The sequence below is a fragment of the Cervus canadensis genome, chromosome 5 (genome assembly GCF_019320065.1).
Source record: "Cervus canadensis isolate Bull #8, Minnesota chromosome 5, ASM1932006v1, whole genome shotgun sequence".
Lineage (NCBI taxonomy): Eukaryota > Metazoa > Chordata > Mammalia > Artiodactyla > Cervidae > Cervus > Cervus canadensis.
The window spans coordinates 54,581,109-54,602,994 of NC_057390.1; positions in this window are offsets into that span (position 1 = coordinate 54,581,109).

Below are 21,886 nucleotides of genomic sequence, written 5' to 3' on the forward strand. Positions count from 1 at the left end.
GAATATCCAAAATGAGAAAATATAATACAGAACCCTGGGAAGATAGGTAAATCATTCTTTGGAAGATATCTCTCAAAAAAATTGACTTAGTATCTTCAGTGATATACAAGATAATACTACATTTTTAAAGAAACAGGGACTACTAGAGGAAAGGAGACAATAAGGGGACAATAGAACATTTTTAGAAATCACAAATATGTGACTTTAGAAGGAAAAAAAATCAACTTAAAAAAAAAATAAACAAATTTAATAAAATCCAAAAATCTGCCAGAACTAAAAGAGGGAAAAATATTTACTTAGCAACATTGCAATGATAGTGGTGAATGTCATGTCTTCAAAATTTTAAAGAAAGTTATTTTGAACTAGCATTATATATTCAGTCTAAATAACAAATAACTATGAAGACAAAATAGACATTTTTGTATAGAATATTTGAGAATGATTATTTCTGTACATTTATTTACTGAAATAATAATTGAGGATATACCTCAAAAATATTAAAGAGGACTCCAAGAAAGAAGAACAATGATCTAAGAAGAAGAGAAGGGTAATAAAAATAAGATGTGCAGTAAGCTTAGATTATAACTAATAAAATACCAAGTGAAATTGTACTTATTTTAACAGATTATATTTTTAAGAGCTGAATGAACTTAGTGATAAACTAAAGGCATAGCATTTTCTTTTGAGTAGGAAAAAAATAACAAGACACAGTAACCTCAGGAAAACCTGAGAGCTATTTGAGTAATTGATCACAATTCTGAAAAAAAACTGCAAAATTTATAACCTTAACAGTACACATCCATGGTAGAGCTAACAGAAGTTGCCAAGTGAATGGGAAAGTGAAGGGTAGTAGAGATTGTAAAACCACTAATTGTCTCATCTTTTATAGTGGGGAGAGATGAACTTTCTAAAGTTAATGGATCATTAAAGAGAAGTCAAATAATCACTTAATATACCTTAAAGACAGAGAGAGATCTAAGCATAATACAACTTGCCAGACTGATGGATTGAGGAGTGGGGGGAAAGGAATCAATAATATAGATTATTTTATTTGGGAAGAAACAGTTGAAGATGTTTACCTCCAGAGAATAACAACTAGGGAAGGAATCAGAAGAATTTTGGACCTTTCTGTTTGATTTGGAAGTACAATTATTTTTTTTATCTTACTATAAAAGTCAGAGTTTTGTCATGAAACAAAGGCACACACAAACTGACTAATCATTGAAACATTTAATAAAGGCACCATTTATAATAATTTTTGTTGCTCCAGTCCTACCAACAGTAGAAATATTTCACCCTGGCTAAGTAACAGTAGTGAGCCATTATTGTTGGTGTTGATTAGTCTCTAAGTCTGTGTCCAACTGTTTTGAGACCCCATGGACTGTAGCCCAGCCTGTCCGTGGGATCTCCCAGACAAGAATACTGGAGTATATCAGGGATCGAACCTATGTCTCCTGCATTGGCAGGCTGATTCTTTACCACTGAGCCACCTGGAAAGCCCCAGGAAGCCATTACTCCTAAATCTAAAGAAGAACGAGAGATAGTGGTCATCAAATGGGGAAGATTAGCCGGCTAGAACGGCATGACAGAAGGGTAGCCCGTGGAAGAGAAGTGTAGCCAATCCATAATGATGTGGAAAGGGGAAAAACACCAAGAGAATGAATACCCTAACTCCTTTCACCTTTTACTCTTAATATCTTGTAGGTTCCTCCCATTGGCTAACCTGTCAGAAGTCAGAGCTCAAGGGAGCCCGTCAAGTCCATGGAGAAATAAACTGGGAGCAAAATAGAATAAGATGTAAAAGGATGGAAATATACCTAGAGGGAAAAAAGAAGATATCCAGTACATTTACATCAATAAAATGTGTACAGTGTCATTATAACGTGCCATATTTGGACCAAAAAAAAGCACTTTTGGAAATGTCCCATGTATCATTGTCAACCCCTGGTGGTGTTTTATGCTGGCTGTTGCTTAATTATCTGGTAACTTGAGGATATGTGTGAAAGTACTATTTTTTTTTTTTTTTAGATATTCAGGAAATACTTACAGAACAATGAGCAAGTAGTACTTGGACAACAAGGCGAATGATAAAGGGTGTGTTATTTTAAGCCCGGAAGTTTAATCCTGTGGGGAAACTGAGAAATGCCTAAAACATAGACATTAAAATCTCTGCAAGGATGAGGGAGACAGGATATTTAGCTCCCTGAGAGACACTGGTGTATGATCTACTGGTGAAGACAAAGGGGGTAGTCCTGAGATGTAGGAAAAAAGAAAAAAAACAAAAAACCTCTCCAGGCATCAAGATAAAGACCCTGACCATGGGAGTTGGCCAGATCACATGAAGTTTGAAGATTGGGGGTAACTGCTGCTTCTGGCTGACATGCCACAAGTACACAATCATTAGTTACAAAGTTGAACATGTACTGCTTGAGATTTAAAATTAGCTTTAGAGAATATGGGTATTGAATAAATTCTTAAAAGTCCTATCTAATTGTAGTGACAGCAAGCATCATAATGTCTATTATTATTTCAGGCAATTAGAAAAAAAAATGTTTTGCAATTATTTGATTCATGTTTCTTTTTAATGTTTTGGACAGTTTCTAATTTAAAATAAACACATTCAGATGCATCATTGTCTGTATTTTGACACATTGGACTTAAACAATCTGTTTACCAATGTGCCTGGAAGAAACTGGTGTTATGAAAACCTAAGAACAAAAGTTTCCTTGAAATCTCCATGCATCAATCTGAATTGATGGAAACACACCCTTGATTAGGAATTGTTGGCTCTGTTGTATTTTCATGTGTTTGTTTGTTGTAAATGCAGGCACATGAATGCCTATTCCCATAAAATTGTACATTTGATTATCACACTGTACCAAGGCTTCTCCACGCTCAGCACAAACCCAGATAGGGCTCATGGGCACCCTTGCCCCTTATACCCACACCTCCATGTGGATAAATGTATGACATGTTTCATCATGTCATCATAAGACTAGAGTTTGTTTAATTCTTTCTTTGCATGTTTAAATGTTTGTGTTTAGACTTTTAAATTATTGTAGTAAGTTTGATTGCTTCTTTTGGTAATGCTGTGTTTTAAAAAGGCACAAATGAGTTGAAAATCATACTGTTGTTCAAACATTCGATAAATATGTATGGAGTGCAAATTATGTAGAAGCAACTGGTCTAGTGCTTGGGATACATTGATGAACAAAAAGGGTGAAGATCTCTGACCTGCTGCTTACATTTAAACAGTGAGAATAAATCAACAAATCATAAATACGTATAATATGTTAGAAGGTGCTATAGAAAAATGAGAAAGGAGAGCAAAGTAAGCAAGGTTGGAAATGCTGGCATCAGAGAACAGAGTAGTATTAAGAGATCAAAGTCAGCCTTATAGAAAAGGGAAAAATTGTGCAAAGACATTAAGAAAGTGAGGAAGTTAGGCTTGTGGTCGTATGAGGGAAAATCATTTTAGGCAGAGGTAGTAAATAGTACAAAGATTGAAGACAGGCATAAATTTTTAAAAATATAAATTCTCTAGTTGAAGGGATCATTCCAGTTCTGTTTACGAAGAGACTATGAGAGTCAAGGGCAGAAGCATGTGAGCTAGTTAAAAAGTGATTGAAATAATCTAAAAAGATGCTGAGAACTTCAATTAATTTAAAATAAATGTTGATTTCTAGGGGAAAAAATAAGGATAATTTTTCATGAGTCAGTTCAGTTAATTAGTCCTATATAAACTTAGCATAATAGCATCAGCTAATGTTGATCTCATTCATTGACTGGGTTTATAAAGTGGAATCAAAGAACTGAATGCCTCATCCAGCACCCAAGATAGAGAAGTGTGATGGTGGCTGTTTTTCATCAGGATATGGTAGTAAGAACTGCCTAATTAGTAACTTAGAGTGGATTTTGCAAAATAATGAGTTTCATTTTGAAACAAAGTAATTAAGTATACAATATGGGTCTATTCTTATCTCTGAAACTGAAAAACGGACTCTGCAATCATGCATAGATATCGTTCCAGCACTTTTCTGAGAATTTTTTTTCATCTTTTTGAGTTTTCTTTTTGTCACTGCTTTGATTGTCCAACTTGCTAGTGTCAGTTGAGGGAAGGAAAAACAGGCCCTCAATTACTAAGAAGTATATTTTGGCTTCATAAGAATTCTTTCTCAGTGGGAAGGCACTTTGTATTTTCAACAGAAAATAAATTTTGTTTATCAGCTTCCATGGGCTATTTCTATTAAAAAATTACTAAGTATTCACAAAGAAATTGTCAGTTCTTAAAAGAAAAAATATTAAATATGTCCTGCTCTGTGACCCAAATCCAGTTAACTTCTAAAAGTAAAGACAAAAGCTTCATCTAAATGAAAAGCCCCCCAAATAATTCTTAAATAAAATCTTAAGTCATCTCAGTGATTTCAGAATATTTAGAAAATGATAGCAATGCTTAAAATCATTATAAAAGCTTAAACACCATGGCTAAGCTGTACATAGAGAAAAATTTATAAGGATGAGAGTTTTCCTACTAAAAGATAATGAATATAAATGAATTATAAGGTTGATTCAAGAGATCATATTAAAAGATAAAACAAAATATGTATAAAACAAGAGGAAGAAAAGAAAAAAGAATGAGAAATTAGTCCTATGAATAAATTAATTAAAAATATAAAACTAAGTCCTAAAACAAAATTTTAACAAATGAAGCACATATGGTACTAATTATTCTAACTAAAAAATTGCATGTGGATGGAATAAAAATACACAAAATTAGAAAATCAGAAAATTATAAGTGAGAAAAGAATTATAATAATAACTATTGATAAATTAGGATAAATACAGAGATTGTGTTTTATAATTAGGCTAACATTTTTCAAAATCTGAATTACATGGAATATTTTCTAGCAATATATAGAAAACTTTTTGATAAAAATCCCGAAATAGCCAGTAAGTATGAAAGTAATTAAGAAAGTTGCCAAATAACTCATTTCCTCCTCAACAAAGGATAGGCCAACATAATTTCATGTGGAAAGTTGTTCATATTCCATTTAAAATAAACACAGATATACAGAAAGAAAAATTTTCTCAATTTCTTTTACACCAGCTACCATAACACTTAGGTCTAAGCCTAGCATAATAATAAAACAACATCAATATCATCTGTGCCTACAGTTGGATAAACCATTAACATAAAATAGTTAGGATTAAACCTAACTGATGAGCCCTACCACAGTACTTCACTGAAAACTCAACATTTTACTGAGGGAAATAAAATAGGAATTGTGCAAATGAAGAGATAAATAGTACATTCCTGTAGGAGTGCCCACTATAAAAATGGTGTTGGGTTTTCTTATATTTTACTATAAAAACAATTGGGGACTTTATCCCAAGTAATTATGAAATATTTATAAGTACAAATGCATGAGGACTGTCAGAATATATTTGAAATAAAAAATTATAAAGAGTAAACGCCAGTTTTCCAGGGTATCAAAATATGCTTTGAAGCCACAATAAATGTATAGGAAGGAATGCTGTTGGTGCTAAAGTAAACAGGTGGGTCAGTGAATCAGAAGTGAAAATAAAAATACAAAAAAACCAAATTTATATTTATGTAAACTTTGCTGCATAAAGTAAATGACATTTAAAATTAAGGATTAAAAAAGGAGTTATTCAATAAAAAGTGAGAAGATTTTTGGCTTGATATTTTTGGGGAGAAAGCACAATTGATCCTGATTATTTATATTCCCTTTGAGTATGTTTGAGTTTAATATAGATTTAAACATGAAGTAAAAACATAAATATATTAAAATATTTAGATGAATAACTAAAAATCTTTAGATTCTAATCCATAAAGGGGAAGATTAACAGACTTTCATTATTAAAATTTTTTACATGGGAAATATATATAATTTACAAGGTAAAAACAAGACATATCACAGTCCTGTAATAAGTTTGCTATATGTTTCATAATCAGGTAATTCATATTTTATTTAAATATTTGCAATACTTTCTCTCCCATGTCTCCCACATACTTGGAGAAAAATTCCCTAAGCAGTACACTGTGGAGCCTTGATGTCTCATGATGAATTTATAGATGACCTGAAATCAATCAGTTTGAACACTGGGCAGGGCATGGAGTATCTGACTGCAATGGGCCTCGTATTTTATCCCCACTGTGCTATGAGTATTGTGATCTCTTTGTGTGGCATGATGTGAAAAAGATTACAGAAAACTGAAAACTGTAGGATTGGATAAAACTCTAAACACAGCCTGATCTCACTCTAAACACATGATCTCAAACTGAAGAAGACACAAACAGAAAGATAACTCATGTCTATGAATTGGGATAATTAATATTGTTAAAATATTCATACTAGCTAAAATGACCCACAAATCAATGCAATTTCTATCAAGATTCCAATAGTGCAGGTTCAGATCAAGATGGGTTGGTGTAGAAAGATCCTGAACCCGCCTTCTCTCATGGACATTTTAAGTTACATCTACATATAAAGTAATTTATTCTGAAGAAAAACTGAGTGTTGATGGAACATCTTCTATGCAACAAACCATGGAGGGATCACATAGAGATAAAGATGGATAGTGATGGAGACACAAACTTGATGGTAACCCCGTGCCTGTCACAGCAACCCGCAGTATGAAGTGTCACTGAGAGATTTTCATACAGACTCATCCGCCTTGAGGTACAGCAAAAACTCAGCAGTTTACAGAGCACCTAGTCTACATGTTAAGGAAATCCATTTACTAAAGCTAGAGCATCAGCCAAGCAGATTTGAGAAATAGCTGGAACTCTCCCTGGGGTCGGGCACATTGCAGAAAAATATATATATATATTTTATTGCATTCCTTCACCTTGAAAGCAGAGTCAGGAACACCATCCAGGCAATCTACCAGCCTGACAGACTGCCCCAGAACACCCCAGGCTAATATTATACACCAGCTATAGCCATCCCCCAAAAGCAGTCCTGGTGTGGCATGCCCTGGGATTCCCTCAGTTCAGTTCAGTCGCTCAGTCGTGTCCGACTCTTTGTGATCCCATGAATCGCAGCACACCAGGCCTCCCTATCCATCACTAACTCCCGGAGTTTACTCAAACTCATGTCCATCGAGTCAGTGATGCCATTCAGCCATCTCATCCTCTGTCGTCCCCTTCTCCTCCTGCCCCCAATCCCTCCCAGCATCCGGGTCTTTTCCAATGAGTCAGCTCTTCACATCAGGCAGCCCAAGTACTGGAGTTTCAGCTAGCATCAGTCCTTCCAATGAACATCCAGGACTGATCTCCTTTAGGATGGACTGGTTGGATCTCCTTGCAGTCCAAGGGACCCTCAAGAGTCTTCCCCAACACCACAATTCAAAAGCATCAATTTTTCGGCACTCAGTTTTCTTCACAGTCCAACTCTCACATCCATACATACCACTTTAAAAGCCATAGCCTTGACTAGATGGACCTTCGTTTGCAAAGTAATGTCTCTACTTTTTAATATGCTGTCTAGATTGGTCATAACTTTCCTTCCAAGGAGTAAGTGTCTTTTAATTTCATGGCTGCAATCACCATCTGCAGTGAATTTGGAGCCCAAAGAAATAAAGTCTGACACTGTTTCTACTGTTTCAACATCTATATCCCATGAAGTGATGGGGCCAGATGTCATGATCTTAGTTTTCTGAATGTTGAGCTTTAACCCAACTTTTGCACTCTCCTCTTTTACTTTCATCAAGAGGCTCTTTAGTTCTTCTTCACTTTCTGCCATATGGGTGGTGTCATCTGCATATCTGAGGTTATTGACATTTCTCCCAGCAATCTTGATTCCAGCTTGTGTTTCCTCCAACCCAGCGTTTCTCATGATGTACTCTGCATATAATTTAAATAAGCAGGGTGACAATATAGAGCCTTGACATACTCCTTTTCCTATTTGGAATCAGTCTGCTGTTCCATGAGCAATTCTAACTATTGTTTCCTAACCTTCATATAGGTTTTTCAAGAGGCAGGTCAGGTGGTCTGGTATTCCCATCTCTTTCAGAATTTTCCAGTTTATTGTGATCCACACAGTCAAAGGCTTTGGCATAGTCAATAAAGCAGAAATAGATGAATTTTTCTGGAACTGTCTTGCTTTTTTTCAATGAACCATTGGATGTTGGCAATTTGATCTCTGGTTCCTCTGCCTTTTCTAAAACCAGTGTGAACATCTGGAAGTTCTCGGTTCACGTATTGCTGAAGCCTGGCTTGGAGAATTTTGAGCATTACTTTACTAGCGTGTGAGATGAGTGCAATTGTGCTGTATTTTGAGCATTCTTTGGTATTGCCTTTCTTAGGGGTTGGAATGAAAACTTACCTTTTCCAGTTCTGTGGCCACTGCTGAGTTTTCCAAATTTGCTGACATATTGAGTGCAGCACTTTCACAGCATCATCTTTCAGGATTTGAAATAGCTCAACTGGAATTCCATCACCTCCACTAACTTTGTTCATAGTGATGCTTCCTAAGGCCCACTTGACTTCACATTCCAGGATGTCTGGCTCTAGGTGAGTGATCACACTATCATGATTATCTGGGTAATGAAAATCTTTTTTGTACAGTTCTTCTGTGTATTCTTGGCTCCTCTTCTTAATATCTTCTGCTTCTGTTAGGTCCATAACATTTCTGTCCTTTACCAAACCCATCTTTGCATGAAATGTTCCCTTGGTATCTCTAGTTTTCTTGAAGAGATCTCTAGTCTTTTCCACATTCTGACAGAATGTGGTCCACTGGAGAAGGGAATGGCAAACCACTTCAGCATTCTTGCCTTGAGAACCCCATGAACAGTAGGAAAATGCAAAAATGATAGGATACTGAAAGAGGAACTCCCCAGGTCAGTAGGTTCCCAATATGCTACTGGTGATCAGTGGAGAAATAACTCCAGAAAGAATGAAGGGATGGGGCCAAAGCAAAAACAATACCCAGTTGTGGATGAGACTGGTGATAGAAGCAAGGTCTGATGCTGTAAAGAGCAATACTGCATAGGAACCTGGAATGTTAGGTCCATGAATCAAGGCAAATTGGAAGTGGTCAAACAGGAGATGCCAAGAGTGAATGTCAACATTCTAGGAATCAGCGAGCCAAAATGGACTGGAAAGGGTGAATTTAATTCAGATGACCATTATATCTACTACTGTGGGCAGGAACCCCTTAGAAGAAATGGAGTAGCCATCATGGTCAACAAGAGAGTCCAAAATGCAGTACTTGGATGCAATCTCAAATATGACAGAATGATCTCTGTTCGTTTCCAAGGCAAAGCATTCAATATACGGTAATCCAAATCTATGCCCTGACCAGTAACACTGAAGAAGTTGAAGTTGAATGGTTCTATGAAGACCTACAAGGTCTTTTAGAACTAACATCCAAAAAAGCTTTCCTTTTCAATATAGGGGACTGGAATGCAAAAGTAGGAAGTCAAGAAACACCTGGAATAACACCCAAATTTGGCTTTGGAGTGCAAAATGAAGCAGGGCAAAGGCTAATAGAGTTTTGCCAAGAGAACACACTGGTCATAGCAAACACCTTCTTCCAACAACACAAGAGAAGACTCTACACATGGACATCACCAGATGGATAACACTGAAATCAGATTGAGTATATTCTTTGCAGCCAAAGATGGAGAAGCTCTATACAGTCAGTAAAAACAAGACAAGGAGTTGACTGTGACTCAGATCATGAACTCCTTATTGCCAAATTCAGAATTAAATTGAAGAAAGTAGGGAAAACCACTAGACCATTCAGGTATGACCTAAATCAAATCCTTTATGACTATACAGTGGAAGTGAGAGTTAGATTTAAGGGACTAGATCTGATAGACAGAGTGCCTGTTTGTGACATTGTACAGGAGATAGGGATCAAGACCATCCCCATGGAAAATAGATGCAAAAAGGCAAAATGGTTGTCTGAGGAGGCCTTACAAATAGCTGTGAAAAGAAGCGAATCAAAAAGCAAAGGAGAAAAGGAGAGATATTCCCATTGGAATGCAGAGTTCCAAAAAATAGCAAGGAGAGATAAAAAGCCTTCCTCAGAGATTAACACAAAGAAATAGAGGAAAACAACAGAATGGGATCCCCTAACAAACACCAACTCCAGTTGCAGCTGGTCTGTCAAAGTTGCCTAACCCACACAGTCTACACAGGGGATACTCCTACACAAAGCCACAGCTTCAAGACCTGGGGCAGGGGCTGTTTTGCCTAATGTATAAAACAAACATGGAAAGTAAAACAGAATGAAGAGACAGAAAAATATGTTCCAAATGAAGGAACACGATGAAACTTCCAGGTGGAAGGTGGGGAGGAAAACAATGAAAAAGTGATAAGTAATTTACTTCATAGAGAGTTCAAAGTAATGGTCATAAGGATGCTGATCAAATTTGGAAAAAGAAAGAACACAGAACGTCAACAAAGAGTTAGAAAATATAAAAAAGAACCAGTGAAACTGGACCTTATGCCACTCCATAAATAAGTATCAACTCAAAATGGATTAAAGATAAAAATGTAGACCTGAAACTGTAAACCTCCCAGAAGAAAATGTAGGGAAAAGCTTCTTGATATTGGTTAATAGTGTTTGTATATAATGTCAAATGTATAGGCAAGAAAAAAAAAATAGACAAGTGGGGATTCATCAAACTAAAAATATCTGCATAGCAAAAGGAACAATCAACAGAATGACGAAACAACCTATGCAATGGGAGAAATTATCTGTAAATCATGTGTCTAAAAAGAGGTTAACATCCAAAATTAATAAGAAATTCAAACAACTTAAGAGCAAAAAAATAGGTAACCTTTTAAAAAATGGGCAATGTCCCTCAATAGATGTTTTTCAAACATGCCAATGCTCAATACCATTAATCATCACGTCAGTGCACATCAAGGGGCTTCCCTCATGGTTCAGATGGTAAAGAATCTGCCGGCAATGCAGGAGACCCAGGTTAGATCCCTGGGTCAGGAAGATCCCCTGGAGAAGAGAATGGTTACCCACTCTAGTGATCTTGCCTGGAGAATTTCATGGACAGAGGAGCCTGGCAGGCTATACAGTTCATGGGGTTGCATAGAGTCAGACATGATTGAGTAACTAAATGCATATAAAACCACAAAAACATATCATCACACGTTAGAATATTCTATTGAAAAGACATCAGGTAACAAATGTTGGCAAAGATGTGGAGAAAAAGAACCTTTGTACACTGTTAGTGGGAATGAAAATTAGTTAAGCCATTTTGAAAATGAATATGGAGGCTTCTCAAAAAAAATCTTCATATATCTAAAAAATTCCAAAATCAGTATTTTTAAATCAGGACTCCCTTGTTCCTTCTAGCATTATTTATAATAGCCAAGTTATAGAATCAATGTAAGTGTCCATCTAAGGATAAGAGGATAAAACATATATTATATATATAATGTATACTGTGTGTACATTATATATATATATTATATATATATATGTATATATATACATATATATAAAGAAATATTATTTAGTCATAAGCACAAGGAAATCCTGCCATCTCTGGAAACATGGATGAATCTGGAGGATTTATGCTAAGCGGAATAACCTAGATGCAGAAAAACAAATACTACATGTTCTACTTGTAAGTGGCATACAAAAAAATCAAACTCATAGAAGCAGAAAGTAGAAGTGTGGTTTCTTTGTGCTGGGAGTAGGGGGAAATGATGAGCTATTGGTCAAAAAGTGTAATGTTTCAGTTAGTTAATGATTAATAACTCTAGATATCTAATATATGACATTATGGCTGCTATTAATAATGTACTGAATGCTAGGAATATGCTGAGAACTTGTTTCAAGTTCTCTTACCATGAAAATTACTATGTGAGGAGATGATATTTTAGTTTGATTGTAGTAGTCATTTCACAATGTACAAACATATATCAAAACATCATATTGTACATTTTACATGTTTACACATTTTGTTTTTTTTCCTTTGTCTTGAGATGATGTAGCATGTGCCAACTTCTGAATCAAAATGAGCCAATCAACTTCTTGCAAAATTTGTAATTGAGAAATAGATTTTAAGTCAAACAAGAATTTTCAAGGGCTCACAAGCTATATGATCATGTGGAGTTGGAACCAAAATTGACATTTTGGCAACCCCAATGGTAAATGAATTGCAGAGTTAGTGCAGTTTGGTGGAAAAGCTCAAGACTCTGGAGGTAGATTGCCTAGCTTTTAATTGAACCTCTACCACTTATAAGTGTAACCTTGAATAAGTTACTTGACTTCTCCATGCCTCAGTTTTCTTGTCTTTGAAGTGAGGATTATAATAGTTCTTACCTCTTAGGATAGTAGTAAGAATTAAATGAGAACTTAAAACTCTGCTTAGCAATTTTATAACTATTATAAAAGTATTTCTACTGTTATTTCGCTCTTGTTAGCATAGTAGGTAGAGGAACAACAACCCACCAAGGAACTTATTTGCAGAGAGAAAAAAATGAAAAGACAAAGTAAGGGACCCATTTAGTATGAGAGAACTTTTTGAAGTTTTAATTCTACTGTGTGGACAGTAAGGCAATAGAATTTTATATAGAATGTTTCTCTATTAAATAACAACTTCTTCCTGTTTTCCCACTATTTATAGAACACTCTCTGTGCCACGTTGATTAGGCTTTTATTTCTTGAAATGTAGAATGCAAATTTACAAACCAATTTACAAAATATGAATCCTCACATCCATCCTAAATACATGTGCACAGAAAAGGAAGGACAATAGATAGCCCAAAGATTTTCAATCGAAGCAATGAAAAATTTATATATTTTACTTTTCAAGTAGCAGTTTGGAAAACAGCCCTGAGCATAATACTTATGCTAATTAGGAGAATGGGAAATTGACCCATTCATATACTGACTTCACCCCGTATAATTCTACATGTGGGGAATCACTCTAGGGGGTCAGATGCTCAGAGTGCCAAGCAGTGATATTCACCAAAGCATCATTTAAAGAGTATAACAATAAACTGAATAAAGATACAACATAGAATTAGGAAAATGAATCATAATCTAGTTATTCAATTAATATTTTGCAGCTTTTAAATATATTCTTGTTTACAAGTAATAATTTTTCAAGGGAAAATCTGATCTTGCAAAACCTCATGTATAGATTATCTAACTTCATTAGATTTTACTAAATATTTTTTTGTGAACACACACACACATATTGGTGTGCATGTATAAACACATGCATGCATATATGAATATGTATATATTAATACATATTTGTAAGCACATATGTAAATATGTAGACTTGTGAATGTGTGCCCAAGTGTATATTTACCATGAAAACAATTCTATGAGTGTGTATTCCAGAGGTAGGGAAATGGCAGCTTTTAGTCTAAATCAAGCCTGCTTTCTGTTTTTGCAAATAAAACTATTGGAACATATCCATGTCCATTTGTTTATATATTATCTTTGGCTGTTTTGTGCTGCAATGGCACAGTTAAATTGTTGAGATTAAGACTATATGACCTGCAAAACCTAAAATACTTGCCATCTGATACTTGGCAGAAAATGTTTGCCAACTTCTGGTAAAAAACCAAAATGTTGGGACTTAATATGGTGATGTGGTTTCAAATGATTAAAATATTTTCTTTTTATTTATGTATAAGACAATTACATATGTGGAAAATTTCCACTGCTAATACTTTTTAAATGGAAACAATTAACTAGCTAGGTTCCATTCATTTAAAATGGAACTTTGCTAAAGTTTAATTTTTGCAAAGCTGAAAAAATTTATACTTGGTTTTGTGCATATACTAATGTACATTTGTCTTGGAACTGTATAACTTGTCATGTAATCCTCAATAACAACAACAAAAACTTTGATTCCAGATAAAGGTATTCAATGCAAGTAGTACTTGCAACTAATTCATGAGAAGGTTGAATATTTGGTGAGTAGAAGATATGTTACTTCAGGTCTATTTATTAAAATATTTTTGCTCTCAAATTGCCTTATTTGGATTGTCCTAATGCTTGTGTAGGCAGATGCCTCTAAAGTCAAGATGTGTTTGAGATTACTATCTATAGAAGCTCTCTTTTTGAAGAGATTAGGATCCTACCCAGAAACCAAAAGATTTGAGATGGCAACTAGAAGAGTGTCATGTTATAGCACTGCTTGGCAAAAGAAAACAGAGACTAGCCAAAGATAGCATCTGGTTGACTTGAGCTAGATTATGTTTGTTAGTTGCATTGATTGCTCTTGCTCCAAATCCTTTCTAAGTGGTGTTATATCCCTAAGGGAGGATCTCCAGCAGGAAGAAAATGAACTGATAACCTAGTGTTCCACATGGTTATTATATTTCTTATTAGGGACGATGTTAGTCAGATTCTGACAACTTCATGTGAGTTTTAACAGAGTTTTCTCAGGGCACTGACTTTCCAAAATTGAGCAGTGGATTAGTTACTGAATTCAGAGTTAAGCACAATGTTACCTCTCTCCTGATTGTTAAGATTCACTCATGCAGAGTAGTGAAAACATGTTGTGATTCCAGAGAGTAAAATTAAGGTCACCTTATCCTTTGAAATTTGTTAGTTCAGCATCTCATGGGTGGAAGTTTCCAGCACTCACCAGAAACCACTAGCATGCCAACTTGCTTTTACCAAAGTCAGTGATTTTAGTTCACGTTAAGGAAAGTTTTAGCTACAGAGGGGATGGGAAGAATAGAAAAATGCAATCTGAAAAAAAAAAAAAGAAATTAGTAGTTTTTACCCAGAATTATACTGAAAGAGAGATGCAGATTTCATGGAAATGAACATTCCTATCATTGCAGGCCTATGCTGGAAAACATTTCATTTCTGAGTAACTTGTTGAGGAACAGTGCCTGACAGTGTAATGGGAATCATTATCAGGATGCCTCCAGGGTCACTGAGAAAGCATGCCCTGATTGATTAATGATATTGCCAGAGTTTGTGGGGGAAAGGTGGCATAAGAATCAAGAAATTGCCAAACTTCTGTGGGTATAAAATTTGCAGTGGGTCAAAGAGAATTTCCATGTTTCAGGGTATATGCCTCTCTTATTCCTTGCAACTTTTTCGTTTTCATAACTGCACAAATGACACTGTGATGACTAACTTTGGCTTCTCAGAAAGCAAGTTACTTGGAGAAATTATATTCCAGAAAAGGAATATGAGGATTCTGTTCTCCGGAATAAATTAATCATCCACATATCCCATTTCTCATAATTAAGGAATGAATGCAATCAAGGTGTTCTCTTCACTGCTCTCCTGGTTCAGAGAGCAATCTCTGGTTATTCTGTAGAGTCCCAAGTTGGTTAGGTGGTGAAACTTTTTTTTTTTTAATTACACTATTCAATCCCTGAGCAAGCTTTTTTTGGTATGGGTATGTTTCTTCCTCAGTGATGAAGAGGATGCTAGGGGCTAGAAAACCCTCATCCCCTCATCTTAACCCAGGGTCAAGTTTTTCTTATCTATTCCTATTCTGTCTGTAATGTCTCTTTCCTTCTTTCTTCTCTTCCCTAGTTTTAATTTCGTTCAGTTTCTTATTAACAGAAAACTTTTGCTATCCTCTATCTGAGAATTTGTGCACTCTGACCAGTGGCTTCTTTTCTTAAGTCCTATAGTCTTTGTTGGCACTTATAAGATAGGTGAATTCAGTCTATTAGTGTAGGCTGGAGTGGATAAGGCTACTGAGGTGCAAAAGAGAATTTGATAATCCCAGATGGGCCAGTGGTATTATATATTAAACACTGTTAGCAATAAAACCCCACTAAAATAGACGTTCCCAAAATGTACACTGAAATATCCCAGGTCCCTTAAAAATTCCCAGGGCAATACATAGTATTTTAATGCTCTATTGAAATACAACAATACTTGCTATATGTCAAACTGCACAGGAACTACAGTGTTGAAGTACTTACTAATTTCAATATTAGATTGTGCTACATTTCTTTCAATGGTGTCCAGTCTTTGTGAAACTGCTTGCTTATTTTTGTGGTTTCAACAACAAAAAGCAAGCCTTGTGTGAAAATCAATATGGGATGGAAAATGAAAGTGCTAGTGTCCAATCTGATTCCAAGATTTGAAAAGTGCAATGCCTGGTAGGTACACTTTCCCTGTCAGTAAGTAACTATGATTGTAACCTGGTGGCTCAGAGGATAAAGCGTCTGCTTGCAATGCGAGAGGTGTGGGTTTGATCCCTGGGTCAGGAAGATCCCCTGGAGAAGGAAATGGTAACCCACTCCAGTACTCTTGCCAGCAAAATCCCATGGACAGAGGAGCCTGGTAGGCTACAGTCCAGGGGCTTGCAAAGAGTCAGACATGACTGAGCAACGTCACTTCATTCTATAAGAATGAAATAAAAATATTAGATTCTTTTAATTTATGCAAAGAGCTGACTAACTGGAAAAGAGTTTGATGCTGGGAATGATGGAAGGCAAAAGGAGAAGGGGGCAGCAGAGAGAGCATCACTGATTCTATGGATATGACTTTGAGCAAACTCTGGGAGATAGTGAAGGACAGAAGCTGGATGTGCTGCAGTTCATGGGGTCACAAAGAGTCAGACCAGATTTAGCAACTCAACAACAACAACAAACTTAATGTGTATGGGTTTCTCTTTCAATTTGTGTATAATATTTTTCAAACATCTGTTAAGTTATTAAGACAAAAATACTTATTAAGTTGCTTGGACCTTAGTTAATACATACAACTGTTAAGTGTATTTTTGTACCAGAGTTTCCAAGAAGCAATTGCTGAGGGCACCATGAAACAAGAAAGTTTGGGGTCATATCTGCATCACCCTATCAACCTGATTTACACTATATACTTTTTAAAGTGTGAGCTTGTGTGTCTTTAGTCTCATTCCCAGAGTCCTAACAGGAAAGCTCTGTGCAAGGGCAAGACACCAGGTCACTGTAAGTTCGGTAGTGTCAGTCAGGGTCCATGCTGTCCAGGTACCCCTGGTGACACTGCCTCTGGTAGCAGGTCCTATTTCAGAAGAAACTTGCAGTGATTTACAGCACCCAGCACAGCATACAATCAATAAATATTTTAGGTAAGTATTTCTTTGTTAAATATTTTTGAATTAAATGTAAAATATCTAAGATGGCTTAGATGGTAAACAATCTGCCTGAGACCCAATATGCAGAAGACCCAGGTTTGATCTCTGGGTCAGGAAGATCCCCTGGAGGAGGGCACGGCAGCCCACTCCAGGATTTTTACCTGGAGAAATCCATGGACAGAGGAGTCCGGCGGGCTACAGTCCATGAGGTTGCAAAGAGTTGGACACTACTGAGACACTCTCACTTTTCTCTCTTCAAAATGTCTGATAAAAGATCTAGAATGTGTATGGTTAATACATGTTTTTTTATAGTAATAAGTCTTTTATCTTTCGTGTGTGTGTGTGTGTGTGTTCCCCTCCTGTTGCTCCACTGACTTGAAAGAGAAAAGTAACATTATTCCCTCTCCATTGCTGTCCTTCTGTTTATTTTGTTCCCTTGGGATCAGGATGTGCTCATATCTGGGTTGAAGTACAGTTTAGATGCTGGAATAGTTTTGTTTACTAAGAGTAATGCAGAACTGGATAGGATTTTAGAGACTTTTTAGGTTCTTCCCTTTACTCTTTTTGGAGAGACCTCAGAAAATTGAGTGGTTGCTCATGGCCACATGGCTTCCTACTTTCAGAACTGGGACATGCACATGGTTCTGATTTCCAATCTGATACTCATTTAATTACACTGCCTTTGGTTTCTCAGTGAAATTTAAGCTCATTTCAACCTTTAAAAATTCTTGAGGTTGATCAGTCATAATTTCTTTCCTTCAATTTGAAGCAGCTTATTGCTTCATATTTGAGAGGATGCCATTATTTCATCCTGAAGATGGTTCTTTGTAACAGCAGGCAAACTAACTTTTCTCTTTGAGTTTAGGAAGTGCTTGGGAAAAAGGGGTGCTGTGCACTATAAATATAAATGGTTATATTCTACTGAAACAAGCTATAGCATATCACATCTGATATTTTCCGTGACTTTGCATATAGATAGTATGAATTAGGAAATGCACTTTTTTTGAACTCTACAGCTGTTCATAAAATTGTCACAGAAATTTGCATTTAAAATATACATATAGAGAATTTTCACACATTTATGGAGCTCGCTGGAATTCTTAAGAAGTAGAATTTAATACCTACTGGCAAATACTTCTCAGTTATATGCTAGGAAGAAGAATGAATAACTGATGCATGTGAGCTTTGTTTAATTTGGGCCTCATGGGTTTTAATACTGGAGTGGACAGGGCCTTGAATTTGATGGATTATATTTCTATTTAAAAATAGTATATTAAATTGAAGCTATTTTATGGCACCAAACAAAAAAATTATAATAATCGAAATTTATACAAGTGGTCAGGAAATTTAAAAATAGAATCATTTAAGTAAAAGCTTGGCATTCAAATTAGTTTTTCTAGGCAGTGAACTTTTACACAAGTAACTTATTGAAATGATTACATTATTTCAAACTGAATTTAATTCTAATTAGTTAATTTTTGCTAAAAAATAATCTTTTTGCCCTACTAAAGTAGTGCATATTCATTTTGGGGAATTTAGGAAGCAGAAAAAAACTCCTAAAATGATAAATTAATGCTCTTGTAATTTCACCATCTGGAGATAATTTCCATTAACATTTTGTGTATCTTTATTGGATAAGGCTTTCAATGAGAACATAAACTTCTACCGCTTCATTGTTAAAGATTATATTATATTTTACTGAGTCCATAAACCATGGTTAAATGCTTTTCTTTTTTTTGTCCATTTGTTTCCTTTTTTTTTCCTTTTGCTAGTATATTTTGATAAACAATTTTATATTTGTCCATTTACACACCTTTCATGTTATTTTCCTAGGACAAATTCCCAGAAGTAGGATTTTCTAGATTAAAATGTTTGTGCATTACTAAATCTTTGGATAAACATTTCTGTATCAACCTCTAAAAAAGTCGTATCAAATGTACCAGCGACGTACATGACTCTAACATTCTGAATAATTATTTGTGTCTTTTGCTGACATGATAGGGAAAAATAACGAGAATCATAATGTTTATTTTGCATTTTAAATTACTTACGAGGCTATCAACCGAAAAAAACAAGCACAACCTAAAAGCTGAGAATTATGCTTTATTCGGAGATATTTCTGAGAACTCAAGCCTGGGAGGCAGCCTCTCAGCTCTGAGGCACTGATCCAAAGAAATAAGTGAAGAACCAGGATATATGGGAGTTTTGTAACAAAAAGCAGGTAGTTGAAACATTAAAATATTGCTGTTAATTAAAGGAGACTGGACATCTCAAGTTAATTTAGTGCTTTTCCACGTATGGGAAGATGTCAGAGTCTGGACTCAACCTTAACTATTTAGGGTCAGTACACCCCTTTTCTCCATCCTAAATCTCCTCAGGGTACACAGTCAGGGTCTGCTTCAGTGGCTTCAGGCATGATGTCCTCAACATCATTTGTTTACTGATATGGCAAGCAACATTCTCAGTCCACAAGGCTTCACAATTTTCATTGCTATTTAAATATTATAAAACTTCAAAATGCATAGAAATTATGATGACAATCTTTATGAAATGAGAATGTACAAATGTTAATAATTTATTTTGCTTAGTGTATGCAGTTATAGCTAAGTGTGTATGAAATAAAATCTTATGTGTAATGTTGAATTCCCACTTGTTCTCTTTCTAAATCCAATTTCTCTACTTTCATCTCCAGAAGCAACTATATGTAATAAATTTGCTGTGTATCATTCTAGTTCATGATTTCAGTTCCAGGTGTTTTTTTTTGTTTTTATTTTTGTACATTAGATTTTAAATAATGACTATGTAGTTAGACCTAGGTCTGTTTCACTAGGTTTTGTTTTTTGTTTTGTTTTTGTTATAATTCCTCTTGTTTCCATTATCTTTATTTTACATTGGAGTTCATTTTTAGGAAACTCATTCAGAGAAGAAGAGCTAAGGTAGAAAATGGAGTTTCAGTGCAAGGCTGAAGGGGAAGGATGACTGGGAGAGTTAAGGGTTGTTTTCACTTTGTTTTACCTGGAAGCAGCAAATAGGCAGTGGAATGAACACAGATGCGGTAAGAATCTAAGCCTATAGATGCAGCACCCTATTTTCTTCTTTATGCCTCATGCAGACCTTCCCCAAATCAGTGGTCCTGACAGCCCTTGTGCAGTGGAATGTACTCCAGACAGAAAAAGCATAGACTTGTGTGTTCCTTGCTTTTTTTAATCTTGAAAATCATCAGCATTCAAAACAACTTTGCCACTAGTTTGGGGCACCCATAGCCATCCTCTACATTCCTCACCAAGAGAATCCCACTTTTATTTGGACTGGCAATGTCTCAGTGTCCTTTGATGTTATGATAGACACAGCAGGAAGAAAAAAAATACAGAAGCAACTTGGAGGGCCCTGGGAACACTGTACAGTTTGATTCAGCTTTTGTGTGTACATTTTCTGTCCTAAGCTTTTGTCAGGCACCTTGAGAACATAAAGGAAGATTGGAGTCATAACCCAAGGTTAGCATGTTGGGAAGCTAGAAGTATTTCCAGATTTCTTTTCTATAAGAGAAGATGTTTTGGGAAGGGGTGGTAACAGGGAAAGAGAGGAGAGAAGAGAAGGGGAGAGCAGAGAGAGAAAGAAAAGGAAGGAAGGCAGAGTATAGATATCTCTCTATACAGAGAGAGAGACTAATTTGTTGAAGAAACTATTTTTGAGAGATTTGTTACCAGGAGCTTCCTGTGGACAGTCTCAGTTCTGATCCAGCACAGAATATCTTGTAGTGCAAAGTTCGAGACACTATAGATCCAAACGTATTTTTTAGTATAATTATTAGAACAATTGCTTAAATATGTAAAGAATAATTCTAGGTTCAAAATCAGTTTCATGCATAATATTAAAGACACTGATCCATTCAGTATTCTCTTGCAGTTAGTATTAAGGTGTCAAGTCTGATTCTAATCTTAATTTGTAGTCTATGAAAGCTTTTTGTATCTTTTCATCATCTTATTAATTTGAAAAATTTCCTTAGTGATTGTATGTATATTTAACTTAAATTTTTATTTTATTTAGCTTATTTTTTAAATGAAACTAAGTGGTGGTTTCCATGGTAGAAAATATGATGCATTTGTTTAGTCTAAGAAATTTTATTTCGTAATTTATTTCTCTATTTCCTTGCTTGTCATTCTCTATTTCCTCTCTTGGAACTTCTGAAGCTTTCTTTAGTATCCCTTAACTTTTATTTTCCATGCTTTTTTCCTCTTTCACAGTATTTTAGGTGAATTCTTTGGCCCTATCTTTCAGTTCATTAATTTGTTATCAAATGTACACATTCAACTGTTTAGTCCAACGTTTGAGTTTATTTCATTAATACTTCAATAATCATATATTTTCATTGCCAGAATTTGTAATTTGTATTTTCTAAAGCAATCTCTTCTGTGTTGCTCTTTTTTGTGCTTTTTAGTATTTTTAAAACTTATATTTATTTTTGAGTCTCCTTTTGTCTCCTCTCTTTTCTCATCTGTTCTCATTGTTGATTTTCAGTCTAGACGCCATTCTTTCTTGCTGACTTGTCAAATATACTTGATATTTCTTGATTGCATGCTCATCTTATATTTAGTATTCCCAGTTACCTTACCATGTTTTCTGTTATCTGTTTACACTGGCCTGTCTCCAGGAAGTAGGGAAAGAATGCGACTGGGGGCCTTTGAGTTGCATTACTTTTCTTTTGCTATGTAACAGATTACCACAAAGGAAGTGGCCTAAAACAATATCCATTTATTACCTAATAGTCCGAAGGGCAGATGTTTAGATGGGCTTGGCTGTATTTTCTGCTCAGGGTCTCACAAGGCTG